The 16,174-nt window shown below is 39.7% G+C and overlaps 1 pseudogene; it reads right to left on the reverse strand.

Annotated features, from left to right (window-relative positions):
• Nucleotides 1-876: 876 nt before the first annotated feature.
• LOC123247231 lies at nt 877-10,214 on the reverse strand (annotated as a pseudogene).
• Between the last annotated feature and the right edge of the window lie 5,960 nt (nt 10,215-16,174).

The raw sequence follows: 16,174 nt of genomic DNA on the forward strand, positions 1-16,174 counted from the left end.
TACTTATATTTATCCTATACATACTTATATATTAAATACTTGTTTGTTCTACATACACATATATTTAATACTTATATTTATTCTACATATACTTATATATGTATGTACTTATAAACTTATATTTAACCTATATTTATATATTGTATACTTATATTTATTCTATATATACATATATAGGTATTTATATTTTTACATTTGTTTTGCTTATGCTTTTATATAATATATATTTATATCTAGGTATGTAGTTATATTCTTATATTTATTCTATATGTACTTATATATTAGATGTGCATATTTATACACACATTTATTCTATATATTTTTTGTGTTTATATACTTATATTTATTCTATATATTTCTATATTATATATGTATAGACTATAGACATTTATTCTACATGTACATGTATAATTATATGTTTTATATGCTCATATTTCTCCTACACATTTATGCATTTATAGGTTTATATTTATTCTACACATGTTTATTGTACACATAGACTTATATACTTCAGTTTATTCTGCATATGCGTGTATATTATATGTACATATACATTTATAGACTTATGTTTGTTCTGCATATCTCTCAATCTTAAACATGTCCCAGACTGAATTTATATTCTTCCTCCTCTCATCCCTGCCCGGAACCTCCCTGCTTGCCAACTCCCTGTTCAGAGTTCTCCTTCTTCCCTTATAAGACAGCTCAAGCACCATTTTCTTCATGCAGCCTTTCCTGATACTCTCAACCTCTGGGGATTTCTCCCAAACTTCCTGGTATTTCACTGCTTTGCAGTCATTTGCATGTATTCACTTGTATTCACTTGATATTTGTGCTGTCTATACTTACAGATGTCTTAATTGTCTCCCCCATTTTAATTCAAGTAGAGATTATTTTATTTTTAGTACTTGTACCCTCAGTGCCTAGCACAGTGCTTGGTACATATTAGGTACATAAATTCTGGTTGATTGGTTGATATGGCGATGTTGTCTTTCCCTATAGAGGGAATCCCCCAAGAGGATGGATTGTTGCAGTTTTTTAATCTGTATCACTAAAGGCTAGGATGTACCTGACACATATTAGGTACATAATAAATGCTTTTTGGTTGACTCAATTATTTCACACACTCTTTTGGTATCTCTACTATAGAACAGAATTCTTAGGATTTGAATATTTAAAATTTAAAAATAATTGAATATCATTATATTTTCTTCCCTTTGTAAACTGATGTGTTTTATTTTATGTATTTAAAAACATTATTTTGAGAAGAGATCAGGGGTCCTTGGGGTTCACTAGGCTGCTAAAAGGATTCATGATGCAAAAAAGGGTTAAGGGTACTAATTATAGAGTCTAGATCCAAAGTCAAGATACTGACTTTATAATTAAGCAAAACAAATGTTTACCTATAGGGTATGATTTTTTTAGGGATTCTGAGAAGACTTTAGCACTTCTCCCATTTGCCTACCTTAACAGTTTTACTGATGTCTGAAATTCCACTAAGATATTCATTTATTTGTCTTTAAATTTTAATCTATAAAAATGAAAATTCTCTGGGAAATATTAGACAAGCAAGCTTTAGATGACTATCATGTGTGAGGTACAGGGAATACTTGTAATAATGGCTAGCATTTATATAGCACTTTAGGTTTGCAAAGTACTCTACCTCTGTCTCATGTTATCCTCACAATTGGGGCGGCTAGGTGGCACAGTGGATAAAGTGCCAGGAAAAGAAATTGAGGCAGACAGAGGTTAACTGATTTACACAAGATCACTTAAATCCAGGTCTCTTTGGCTCTAAGATCAGCTTTCCACTCACCATGCCACACTGTCTTGTAGGTAAGACAGTTGCTAAAATGGGGAACATGTGTGCATCTAGGGATGTAAGATGGTGCAGAAAGCCCTGAGCTGCTGGCGATTGAGTGGACAAAGGGAGTATTGAAGGGGCTAATTTTCACCTGGTACATTGATTGTCAGGAACATTGGTGGGAGACGTCATTCCTCGTTCCCTATGGGCTTGATCTCCTTCAGATCACTGGGAACATTCTATCAGGGGTAGTCACGCTGGAATAATCAGTCCTGGCATTTATCATGGAGACTGGGCTGGGGCCACAGTGACTCACCGGGGAAATGAAAGATCTATCCATTCTGGCTACAGCCTTCTCTGGTCCCTGGAGTTCTCACATTTAGCATCATAGCATCTTGAAGTTTAAAAGAGAGCTTGGAAGTCATCAAATTCAGCTTCTGGTCAGTGCAGGAAATTTTGCCCATGATCACTGATGATCCCATGATCTCTTCTAACATCTGCTTGTATACTTCTAGTGACAGAGAACTTACTCCCTAAAGAGACTACTTGTCCCCCTGTTGAATAGCTTCAATAGTCATAGAGTTCTTTATATTGAATTGAAAGCTGCCTCCCAGTAATTTCTCTCCATTAGTTTTACTTCTGTTCCCTGGAACTATCCAGAGCAAATATGGTCCTTCTCCCATATGGTAGACATTGAGCAATTTTGTCTCTTCTATATCTTCTCTTCTCTAGTCTAAATGCTCCTGGTTCTTAAGTATTTTCTAAATGCTTAATTCAGATGATCCTTATATGATACGTTTTGTGGACCTTTTGCTATCCTGATTACCCTTATCAGAATGTTCCAGCTTATCAATGTCCTCCTCAAATGTTGCTCTCAGAACAGAACATCATGCTCAGTTGTGTACTAACGAGAGCAGAATATATCAGGGCTGTTACTTCTCTTGTTCTGGAAGCTATACTTCTTTTAGCCGAACCTATGGTGGCATTCGTTTATTTGGCTTCCATGTCTACTTTAACCTTCATTCCCATGACTCATGCCTATTCCCCAGGATTGGCCACTTAATACCTAGGTTACCTTGAGGAAGTCACCTTATCTCTCTGGGTCTCAGTTTCCTCATCTGAAAAATGAAAGGGTTGGAGGTCCCTTTCAGTTCTAAATCTATGATCTAAGTCTTCAACTTAGACTTGTCTTGCCTCTACTTCAACCTTGACCCTATGGCCCTCCAACTCAATGTTTTACCAACTACTACTCTAGGACCCCTTGCTCCATAACTTTCTGCTGTTCCTGCCCCATAAATCTTCCTCAGTGGGAAATCCCCACCATTGGATTTTTTCTACTCCTTCTTCAAAGCTGCTCAGTTTCACGAGACAAAGACAGAATACTAGGTTGATTTTATCAACTTCAAATTTATGCTTCATAATCTCCACTGCAAATTAGCAGCTGTTTGCCAAGCCCTTCTACTCTACCACCTATGATGCCTTAGCTTATTCCCTATTACCTTTTGTCCTTTCTCTTGGCACTGGACTACATAGTCTTAATCCGGGTCCCTACACTTTGAGCAGGCAGCTAGGTGGCACAGAGCCTGGAGTCAGGAAGACCCGAATTCAAATCCTATCTTAGACATTTACTAGCTGTGCCTAGGGCAAGCCACTTAACCTTGATGGCTCCCATGCCCTCATCTGTAAAATGAGCTGAAGAAGGAAATGGAGAATCACTCTAGTATATTAGCCACAAAACCCCCAAAGGGGATCACAAAGAGTTGGACACACCTGAGATGATTGAACAACATACTTAGAACAGATGATCTAGACTTTAGAATTGGTCTTGTACAGTAAACTGTGTTATGGATTTGAAATTAGAAAAATCTGGGTTCAAATTCTGCTTCAGACACTTGTCAGCAGTGTGACTTTGGGCAAATCCCTAACTTTCCCAAATTTCATTTTCCTCATCTGTAAGAAAGATGAAGGAAGTATTCTACCTCTTAGGGTTGTTGTGAGGATTAAATACAATTACACATGTATGTATATTTATATATGTGTATATGTATGTATGTATGTATGTATGTATGTAATGGGCTTTTCTAATCTAAAAGAGGAAGGGAATAAATATGTGTTAAATGCCCACCAAGTACCAAGTTGATAAGCAACTTTACAAATATTAGGTTAAAATTGAATAAACCCAGGCAAACAGAGGTTAAGTAATTTGCCCAGGGTCACACAGTGTCTAAGTTTGGATCTGAACTCACAACTTCCTAATTGCAGTTTTAGGGCTCGTATCCACTGAGCCATCTAACTGTCACAAAGGACTTAAAACATTAGACAAATAGCTGTCATTATTAGTTTATCTCACTGAAAAGACAGAGTATTCACTATGAATCATCCCTTCTAGCTCCCTAATATTCTTGGAAGAACTGTAGCATCATTGCTTGATCATGTCTCTTTCCCTTTGGTCAGAGATGAAGAGCTATCCTGAATGATGACTCGATTTCATTTCCTCAACTTCCTCCAGTGACTAGCTCCAGCAGTCACCCCCTCTCCCCTATGCATCATCAATCTCTCCTTTGTCGATACCTTTTTCCCTCTGATGACAAATATGTCCTGTTCTTCCTAGACTAATAAAAACAAAGTTTTAACCTTGATCTTTCTGTTTCATCCCACTATAATCCCATCTCTCTCCTCCCTTTCCCTGTTAAATTCCTTGGGGGGGGGGAAAGGCCACACATTTGGGTCCCCTACTTTTTCACAATCAACTCTCTTCTCAAGTCCTTGCACATATTTTCCTGCCCTTGCCACTCATGACATTGCTCTCTCAAATCTCCCCAATCAACCCCTAATCATTAATTCCAATGGTCTCTTTTCAGGCTTCACATTCTTTGACATATATATACCATTAGACATTGTTGACCAGCTCTTCCTTTTGTCCATTTCTTTGGCTTCAGAAACAACACATCTTTCTGGTTCTCTCTCTCTCTCTCTCTCTCTCTCTCTCTCTCTCTCTCTCTCTGTCTCAATCTCTCTTGCTCTCTCCATCATCCTATTCTCTGTTGCTTAATGTGGGTGTTCTTCAAGTTGGCCTTCTCTTGGCTTCACCTTCTCTTTCTCCTCACTATACTCTCTCTCCCTTCACTTCCAAGGCTCCAACTCCAAATATCTATGCAGATATTTCTCCAGTCTGGATGTCTCTCCTAAATTACACATCCATATTCCTAACTTCCAAAAAATATATATATAAGCTTATCACTTCTAAACTCATCACATCCACTTTGCTGCTAACTCAAGCCTTGACTGATACTATCTCAGCTTCTTCTTCCATGTGGTAAGGTCAGTGATGGGCCAGATGTGGCCCCCTGAAATGTTCTATCTGACCATGGGACAGTATTCCTAATCTGACGAATACAATGAATAGGATACAATAGAATGAAACTTTGAAAGAGTTGCCTCAGAAACAGACTGACAGATGAGCATTTCCTTTCCTTTGGCCCCCTCTTTAACAAATTTGCCCATCACTGGGTTAGGGGATTGTAGGGCATAGTACCAAACTCTTCTCAATGCCTTTCCCTATAGATGTTAGAAACTGGACTCTTAGGTCATTCCACTTTGTAACTGCTGCTCTGCCTGTTTTCAACTCCATGGAACAAGGTGCCCCACACTCTTACCCCCTGGTGTACTGTAACCCACCCCCTTTGCTCCCTCCTTTTGGGTGGTGTCACCCTTTCAGGATGTAAGCTCATTGAGGGCAGGGACTAGCTTTCTTTTTATTAATCATATCCCCATCACTTAACATAATGCACTTAATAAATATTAATTGGAGGAGATTAGACCATTACCACGTCTATAAGTTTCATGTTCTATTACTTTGATGAATACTCCTCATCTATTACTAGCACTACTCCTAGGAAGTCTTTGTGCCTCACTTTGTCCCCATTCTACCTCTCTCAGATAACACAACTATAATGATATTTATTGTATGGGGACTTTGATATGCCAATCCCTAAAAAAAATTCTCAAATGGTTCCCTATTGCCTATTCTCAATAGTTTAAAAGTTATTGCCCTTCAGTTATGTAGAGATGGCTGCATGGAATCCCTGCAAAATACAGGGACAGCCTCACCCAAAGTTCTCCAGGGGGGTTCCCTGGAATTCTGGGTGAGGCTATCCCTGTATTTTGCAGGGATTCCATGCAGCCTTCTCTACATAACTCTTCTCAACGTTAAAATTCTTCTTCTTGACTGTCTTTGCCTTCTATAATACAGAGCTAACCTTCTATCACATTACTTCCCATTCTTCACTCTTTGCTCCTTCCACACTGTACAACTCTTTGTCCCTTGGCATATGAGCGGAATACTCTTTTCTGTGCCTTTGCCCAGGGTGTAATGCCCCACTGTTGGGGGAGGCATACATGCAAAGAACGCCAAGGGGCACAGCTGATGGGAATACTTAGAGAGCAGGTGTGTCCTGGGAAAGGAACGTGTATTAGGGACACCAGTGGCCAGGATGGACATATGGAGGTAAGGCACATGCTTCAGAAATACATTATGACTGGAGGGAGTTACCCTTCTGACCCTAACAGAGATGCTACCATCTTCTGGTCATGCTATCATCCTAAGAGTCTCTGTTTGACATTTTATCTCTGTCCTTTGCTGGGCGTTGCATCATTTCTGCCAGACATCATGACTGATTTCCATCCCATCATCTTCACTGCTCTTATGGGAACTAAGCGGCTCTCCACTGCCATCTTCTAGGTTTCTGATGTTCAGGACCATCTTCTGGTGTCTCTGCTATATTGAGATAGAGTGACGAGAAGGCCTTTCTTTGACATTCTTTTACTGCACAGTTGGAGGACAGTGAACTCCCACATCTGACTTAGGCAGCCAACAAAAACTAGAAAAATGTTCCCAAGTTAAGATTTTCTATTTGATTTTTTTAAACTACCTTTTTTCTGGGATTGATTTAAAGTAATTGATTCCAGACAACCATCTGATTAAAAGGGAATGCCTTATGATTCAGGATGTCTCTTTGATGGTGATCTTGTATTCACACCCCCCCCAAAACATTTTAGGGGCTCCGCTCAAAAAAAATCCATAGAAGCTGTGTGGAGGCTAGGGCACCAAATTAAGCCTTACCCCAAGATCCTCTTTGATTGTCATGTAAATGAAAGTAAGGACCAGAAAAACAAATTCTGAGGATCAGGAAGATTTGATAGTCCTTCCTTTATTCTATGTATCTGCGATATTTTAGCCATCTCTAAACCTTGATCTCTTTGTATTTATTTTAAGTTCTATGTATACAGAGACCATGTTTTATCTAAATTCTGAATATCTCCTCAACATTACATCTGATATAGGTCTCTGCATATAGTATATACTTAAAAAAAGAAACATATCTGTTTGTTTGTTTTTCCCTTCAGCAAATTACAATACTACTAGAGCATCTAGGATAAAATTTATGACCACTCTGGGAGCGGATATGACTACCCATCTAGTAGCCTGAGCAGTAAGAGCTGGAGAGCAATCCTCAGTAGCCAACCGAATCCTCTAGGCTTCAAGAGGGAACTGCCCAGTGGGCACAGATGGCATCCTTATTCCCTCAGACTCACCTCCCATCTCTGGTTCAGTAGCAGTGAATTCTGGGGTGGGTGCAGTCCACTGACTCTGGAACTTCTCTGCCACTGCCTTCTCAGCCACACCTTCTCTCCTTTTCAATCTCCTCTGGATTCCTGGAGAAATAAAGACCAGGCATGATGTCCCACAGGCAGTCAGGGGAGAGGGTACCACATATTTGCAAGGCTTCATGAGCCAGCATCCATCAAGTCAGACCCACTGAGGGAGCTCCCTTATCATTACATGGAATGGCAGTGTCCACATATTGAAGTGGGGAGTATGTTGCCTGGTTCAGTGGTTAGGAGGATAATATATGATGCTTCAGACAGAGGCTGGTGGTCAGTCCTGGATAAGTGACAGCTAAGAGATGAGGCTCCTGGAAACCTGCTTGGATCTGATCGAACCAGTGGCACGATTTCGGTGGCAAATTTCAAAACAGCTTGCTGGATAGTATTCCTATATGTGATAACAATTGCATCCACTGGATTTCCAGTGATGACAATGGCATGAGCTGCTAGCAAAAGATCTTCCCAAGTGGAAACACAGAAGAAAAACAACTGCTTGATCACAAGGGTCCATGAGGATGTGATTGGGGATGCAGACTCTAGATGATCACCCCAGTGCAAATATCAACAATATGGAAACAGGTCTTGATCAATGACACACGTAAAGCCCAGTGGAATTGTGCATCAGCTACAGGAGGGGGGTGGGAGGAGGGGAGAGAAATCACATGAATCATGTAACCATGGAAAAATATTCTAAATTAATTAATTAAATAAAAATTTCAAATCTCAAAAAAAAAGATCTTCCCAAGTTCTTTTCACATTAATGTGGTGCCATCATAGATGCCATCACTCTTTTGAAGATATAATGTCCCATTTGGAAGTTCAAATTGGTGCTACCCAAAAGGGTTCCTGCAGCAAAGATTTGAGAATAGCAAGGCATTGAGGGCTCCAGACATTGTGCAAGTTTCCTTTTAAATTTACAGTGGAAACCAAATACAGTGCCATAGGGAACCCTCTTCTGGGCAGTGTGGGAAGCCACACAATACATTCTTAATGTCTGTTATGCAGTATTGCCTTGTTATGTTGTACTGGGCTCCAGGGAACCTCAGGCTACATTGGGGGAAGAGCCAAGGAACCTGGGACTCATTGTAGTTTGTAGGTGCACACTAAAGGTTAAAGGGAGGATTCTCACAGGCTCATAGACTTCTTTTTTAAACCCTCACCTTCTGTCTTGGAATCACTACTGAGTATTTGTTCCAAGGCAGAAGAACGGTAATGCCTGGGCAATTGGGGTTAAGTGACTTGCCTAGGGTCACACAGCTAGAAAGTTTCTGAGTCCAGATTTGTACCCAGGACCTCCCATCTCCAGACTTGGCTTTCTATCCACTGAGCCACCTACCTATCCTGGGTTCAATGATTTAGAACTGGAAAAGTCCTCAGAGGTTAATTAATCTAATCCCTATGTTTTTTAGGTAAGGAAACTGAGGCCCAGACAGTCACCTATCTAAGGTCACACAGGAAATAAGTGTCAGAGGTGGAACTAAAACTTGATGATCATTTTTCTATATGAATTTCAATGTGTGTATGTGTTTTAAATAGGCACTCCTCATTTTAGTTCTCTTGAAGACCCAGAATCCTAAAGCTTCGGTAGTGTCCAAATTAGGGTACTAGAGAGAAAAGGTGGGGAGTCACTGGATGATTCCATTCTGTTTTCTCCCTTTCAACCCTAATTATGTAGAACCATTCCCCACCCTTTCATTGTTCCTGTCCATATCACAAGAGTTCTTCACCTCCAAATCCAATTCTGAGAAAGGGCAGTGGGTTTTTTTTCTGGAAAACACAGAAAGATGAAAGATGCAGGAGTGTGGAAAGAGCACTATAAAGGGAGCCAGAAGATCTGAGTTCAAATCTTAATTATTACTCAATGTGAGACCTCAAGTAAGATACTTAATGGTTTTGGGGCTGTTTCCTCAGACATAAAATGAAAAAGATGGAAATGGATGCTCATTACATTCCCTTCCAGATGTAAATCCTATAAACTATTTCCCAGCACATGAACTTAAAAAAAATAAAATCTTTCCTGAGAATTGGTTGAAATTGAGGGCAAATGAATGAAGAGAATGGGAAAAGTGGGGTGAGGGAGAAATGGAAGGGAGATTGAGGGCACATAGAGACAGCAAGTAGAAAAGAGAAATCCTGGTTGATGAGACAGGGATCAGGGCAGATGAACAAAAAAAGAAGGAACAGCAGAGCTTGGCCATCTTGTAGAGAGTGGGGCAGTCACAATTGACCCTGCAGAGCATTAAATCAGGACTCCCTGCCCCTGTGAGTGTTCTCCAGAAGACAGGTCCAGGGACCAGCAATGTCAACAGCAATTCTTGGGAAGGTACCTGAGCATCTCTCTTGTCTTTCTTTGTCTTTCTTCCTGGGGCTAAGTAGGAAGGTGTCAGGTCTTTCCATTCATAACTAAATTGAGGCGAGAACCACCATGTTGCCCGGTTACCATAATTAATTCTCTGAGTTCCCATAAACAATTGCTCATGCTAAGAAAATGTCAGGCTCTGTCACTCTGGGCACTTGTTGTCTAAGCAGAGTTTATTAAAGGTTTGTTTTTTTAATTTCTTTTAATTTCCCCTACCTGTTTGGTTTGAAGGGGGAGATCCATCACTCCAATGCCTCCAATATTAAATGTGTCTACTGAAACAAAATGAAGCAAAGCATGATTGGGGGCCTGGCTGTGGTGGGGAGAGAGGAGTCTGTGATGGCTCCTGCCAACCTTACCCGGCTGCGGGGTGGCTTCCGACCTCATCATTCAACAGAAACTGCTCTCTCCTGGGTTACCGATGCTCCCCTAATCTCGGAGGCTAAAGCTTTTTTTCTCCTTTTGCCTTTCCACTTTCTCGTCTCTGGATTTTTGTGGCATATCTCACTCTCTTGGTTCTTCTCCTGTCTGGTTGCTCTTTCTCAATTTCCTTTGGGGAGCCATCATCATCCGAACTATGGCCCCATCCGTGGGCATCCTCCAACACTTGTCTTCCCTTTCTGCACCCTCTCCCTAGAGGACTGTATCTGTTCCTCTGAGTTTAATTACCAACAAATAACTCCCAGATCTCTTTCTCTGGGCCTAACTTATTTCCTGAGCTCTGATACTCACTTATTAGATATTTCAAACTGGATGCCTTGCGGGAAACTCAAATTCAACAAACTCAGAATTCAGAACAGAATTTGCTATTCCCCAAATCCACAACTGCCAGTATAATTGACAGCATATTTTTTGCCTTCCCAATAGGTCAGGGATCTGAGGGAGCTTGAGAGAGGGAGAGAATTTGGAACTGAGATTTTAAAAAAAGAATGTTATAAATAAATAAAAAATGTTAAAAATAAACAATAATCTTTATTAATCATAATCACTCACATTTATATATTGTGTTAAAGTTTAAAAAGTTACATACACAACTTTTTAAACTTTATTTTATAGATACAAATTGGATCTTCTCCTTGGATCTTCTCCACAACCTTGTAAGATAGATTCTAAAAAACATTATCTAAAAGACATATAAGGAAACTGATGCACAGACAGGCTAAGGGATGTTCCCACGATCATACACTTATCAAAGGATATGGAGGGATTTGAACCCTGATCCTCCTGACTCCAGTTCAGCATTTTATCTGCTGTACTGCCCTGCCTGTTCTCAGATAGTACAGGGTTTTTAATAAGCTCTTAGAGAATTGACTTTCTGATGTATCTAAGTTTCTTAGGCATAGGTTGACTCACTGTATAGTCTTTTTTAAATTAAAAATTCTTTATTGGTCTCCCCTCCCCCTTTTTTAATATCACTTTAATTTCCTAACATAGTCCTCTCTTCTGACTCACCCAGAATCATCCCTCATGTTGCCTTTTACTCATTTCAGTTGTGTCTGACTCTTCCTGACCCCCATTTGGGGTTTTCTTGGGAAAGATACTGGAGTGGTTTGCCATTTCCTTCTCCAGCTCATTTTATAGATGAGGAAACTAAGGCAAAGAGGATAAAATGCCTTGCCCTGGGTCACAAAGCTAGTAAGTGTCTGAGGCCAGATTTGAACTCAGGTTCTCCTGACTCTAGGTCCAGCCCTTTATTCATTGTGCCACTTGGCTGCCTTCATTCCTTATATATAATAAGAGAAAAATAAAGAACTCTAAAACAAACAAAAGAGAATAACAAACAAAAAAGAGAGAGAAAAAGGCAGTTCAAACAAAACTGATCAATACAGCAGTCAAATCAGACAATATATACAGGGTTCCACACATACAGTATCTCCCTCTTCAAAGTAGAGAGGGGACCACATTCCCAGATCTCCTTTGGTGCAGACCTCAGTCATCATAATTAGAGTATATTTTCAATTTTTGTTCTTTTCATTGTTCATTCCATGTATATTATTGTGGCCATCGTGCATCTGTTTTTCTTGTTCCACTTACTTCATCCCTGGAGTCTTCATACTCATATTATGTCATCATACTTCATATTACTCCATAAGAAATTATGAATATGAAGACTCCAGGGATGCTTGGGATTAATACTCCCAAAGAGTGGCACTTTCTATTCTAGCTATTTCCCAATCAGTTCTCCTCTATCTGATTCCCAGTTCTTTGTAATGACTATAAAAAGCAATTCTTGGTGCTGTTGGGGTCTTGCTTTCTCCCTTTAACCTCTGTGGGGCATATGTGGGAGTGTGCTGGAGCAGCTCTAACTCTCTGGCTGCAGAGGCTACAAATCTGGGCTTGATTTATCATTTAGTTGGTTTTCTAGACTTAAGAATATAAGAGAAAATGTTAATAATGCAAATTAAACTTAAAAGCTTTCCAATGGAGAGTCAGCTAGTAAAGGAGTACCAAACACCCCTTGCTCATAAGGCTAGCAATGAATGGGATCTCAATCATTGATTATCTAATAGGATTATAGAATATGTCCCAGAGAGGGACCTTAGAGATAATTAGTTCAACCTTCTTATGGGAATGATAAAGAAATCAAGTCCCATAGAGGAGAAATGACTTGTCCGATGCCCCAGGGGAAGGAAAAAGAAGGATCAGTCTTCAAATTTGGGTTCTTTGGGCAGCTGAGTAGCTCAGCAGAGAAAGAGCCAAGCCTAGAGACAAGAGGTCCTGGATTCAAATCTAGCCCCAGATATTTCCTAGCCATGTGATCATGGTCAAGTCTTTAATCCCAATTACTTAGCTCTTACTGTTCTCTTGCCTTGATATTGATTCTAAGAAGAAAAGGTAAAGATGTAAAACAAATAAATTTGGTCCTTTTGCTTCAAATCTCCTATACTATTCCATCATCATCAAGGTAAAATGGTATTCTCTCTTGATAGCTTCACTGCCTTTATGACAAAGAAATATTAAAGTTAGAGTTGGCTTTCAGGGTTGGGTCTTTATGGAGCCAGAAAAGTGATCTTTTCCCAAATCTTCTCTTATTACCTAACATTCTTCACTGACCAATGCCACCATTAAAGAATCATTTAAATTAATAAAATTCCTTTTTTTAAATTCAATTTCCCCTAGGAAAATTAAGAGACTATTAGTCCAATAGACCTTACTAATGGTTAGTTCAAATCAATTACTTTTCTTGAAATGGTGACCAGAGATCAAATTCATTGAGAGAATGGAAGTTTTTTTGGAAGAGGGAGAGGGACTAATTTTGGCATAGGAGGTACTACAAGCCTTAGTGGATACCTTTGTGGGACTTTGGAAATTTGGAGTGTGATATAAGAGACTGTAGTGGGTCAGGGGGAGGAGATCAGGGAAGAAGAGGTTTTTGGAGAGATAGGGGTATGGTGCAGAAAATGAGCTAGGAAAGCACCAGAAACAAAGTTGATCTCAAGTTTTGCCAAGAAAAGGGCTAGCCCAGTTCCTTACACTTAGTAGGCATTTAATAATAAATGCTTGTTGGCTTGGACAATGGAGGAGAGAGATAGTCAAGTGGACCAGAGTGAGTATAACAACCAGGAATAGGATAAGAAGAAAAAGGAGGAAGAGGAGGGAAAGTATAAGCTTTTATTAAGAGCCTAGTAGGTACAGGCACTGTGCAAAGACCTTTACAAAATAGTATCTCATTTGATCCACATATTAAGAACCCTTGACTTAAAGAGTTGCTTTGGAGACATGACAAAATCATAAGCATAGATTTAGTATTGATTTTTAAAATTAATTAATTATTTTTGTATTTTTTTTGTATTTTTAAATTTTTTTCATGGTTACCTGATTCACGTTTTCTCCCTCTCCTCATCCTTCCTTCCTCCTGGAGTTGACAAGCAATTCCACTGGGTTGTTTATATATATATATATATATATATATATATATATGTTTATGTATATATATATATATATATATATATATAGATATATATATTCTAGATTTAGAATTTAAAAGAACCTTTGAAACTGTTTAGTGAAATGCCTCATTTTTATAGATGAGAAAACCAAGGCTCTGAAAGTGACTTTTTTATGGTTACACAGTATGGATCAGACACATTTTATGAAGGAGTATGGGATAAGGAATGAAAAGAATTGTGTTAACTTGGGCAGTTCAATTCCTTTCTCTAGGGCTTGGTTTTCCACTCCTGAAAAATGAGATTCATAATCTCTAAACTATCTACCTTGAAGAGCTCTTAGGATCATAGGTTGAGATGGAAGAGATCTTAGAAGTCACTAAATCCAATAATTTTACAAACAAGGAAACTGAGGCTGACAGGTTAAGGGACTTACTGAGGGACACACAGACAGTAAGTGGGGTTCAAACCTATGTCTTCGTTAGACAAGATCCAATGCTCTACCCACCTCTGTTACTGTGGGGCTCCAATGGATGATGAATAATAGTAGATAATAATGACAGACAGGGAGACTCTTTGGAACCTACAGAGTATCATTATGTGAATTTAAGGTACAGTTATGGGAAGGATAGAGTTAACTCATTCCCACCCCAGAGAAGTTCAGTGTACAAAAGAAATAGCACTTGTCTAGGATGGCAGTTAGCAGAGTGGGAGCCAAGGGAAGGAGGTTTGAGAGCCAGAGCAGTTCTTTAGTGCCACAAGAAGGCATCTGCTACCCCTTAGTGCTGGTACCTTCCCTCTGAGATTGCCTTCAGGATACCCTGTAGCTCCTTTGTTTGTACCAAGCTGCTTCAATGTTTTCTCTCTTAATAGGTAGTGAGCTCCTTGAGGGCAAGGATTGCTTTTATATTTCTTTGTATCCTCAGAGCCCACTAATAAAAAAATTTAAATAGACTAATGTGAAAGATGGTTTATTTTGATCTGCATCTGACTCCCACAGTTCTTTCTCTGGATGTGGATAGGATTCTTTGTTATAAACAGTTCAGAATTTGTGCCAGATCATTGTATTGCTGAGAGTACCTAAATCTTTCACAGTTGATCAGTGCACAACATTGCTGTTTCTTGTATAATGTTCTCCTGGTTCTGCTTATTTTGCTTTGCATCAGTTCATGTAGGTCTTTCTGATTTTTCTGAAATCACCGTGCTTAATCATTTCTTATAGCACTTTAAAAGTATTCCATCACTAACATGTAACACAATTTGTTCAGCCATTCCCCAATGGATAGACATCCCCTCAATGTCAAATTCTTTGCCATCACAAAAAGAGCTGCTATAAATATTTTTGTACAAGTAGATCCTTTCTGCTTTTTTATGGTCTCTTTGGGATTCAGACCCAGTAGTGATATTACAGGATCAACGGGTATGCACATTTTTATAGCCCTTTGGGCATAGTTCCAAATTACCCTCCAGAATGGATGGAGCAGTCCACAACTCCACCAACAATGCCCCAGACTGGGTGACTTTCATGGTCTCTTTCAGCTCTAAATCTCAGTTCTTCTGCCTCCGTAATCTTTTCTTCTCCAGGGTCCTGGAAAGTACCCTGTTGTGTACTCAGAGGGCTGATAGTTTTAAGAATAAATACAGAGAGGAAGTCCCTCGCCTCCTTGTGCTCTCTAGCCCTCTATTTAGACGTCTCCACTCCAATGAGAAGGGATTGTGTGCAAAATTGGGACATATAACAAAAACAATGGAGATCTGCTCTGCACCCACGGGGATCTTTTATTTAGACCTGTTCTCCTGGAGAGAAGCCAGTGCAAGATAAAGAGACTTGTGAGCTCCCAAATAAGCTTTCCAGAGTCTGACTTCCTAATGGGCTGTTTAGTATTGAAAAAACCATCACAAAACTGACAGGGAGAATTATTGATGCCTATAGCCTGGCTTTTATCATTTCATTTCCCCCCACTCTTCAAGCTGAGCCCCTGGGCAGCTGTGAATGGAAGAGATGTAACTAGAAGTCAGGAATGAGAAGAGCCAAAGCAGAGGCCAGAGAGAGCCGAGGATGAGCTGGACCAGGGAGTTCAGAGAAAGTAAATTCAAGTTAGAACTGGGGCTCAAGGCTAGACAAGCCCTCAGGAGAAAGGAAAGACACAAAGGACTGTGGAAAATGAGGCAATTTCTACCCTAGGCAGTAAGACTATCAGATTCTTTCAGTTGTAGATTTCCCATTGAGTGGTCAGCCCAGTGCCTGGGGCTTCTGCAATGCAACCGGCTTGGTTTTTGGGAAAGTGAAAATAGACTTTAAGAAGATACCATAGGGATAAAGGTGGCTAAGTGGATAGGGAGCCAAGCCAGGGTTCAAATTTGACTTGAGTTCCTTCCTGGCTGTGTGAGCCTGGGCAAGTCACTTAACCCTAATTGCCTAGCCCTTACCACTCTTCTGCCTTGGAATATTCCAAGATA

This window comes from Gracilinanus agilis, chromosome 1 (assembly GCF_016433145.1).
Source record: "Gracilinanus agilis isolate LMUSP501 chromosome 1, AgileGrace, whole genome shotgun sequence".
Taxonomy (NCBI): Eukaryota; Metazoa; Chordata; class Mammalia; order Didelphimorphia; family Didelphidae; genus Gracilinanus; species Gracilinanus agilis.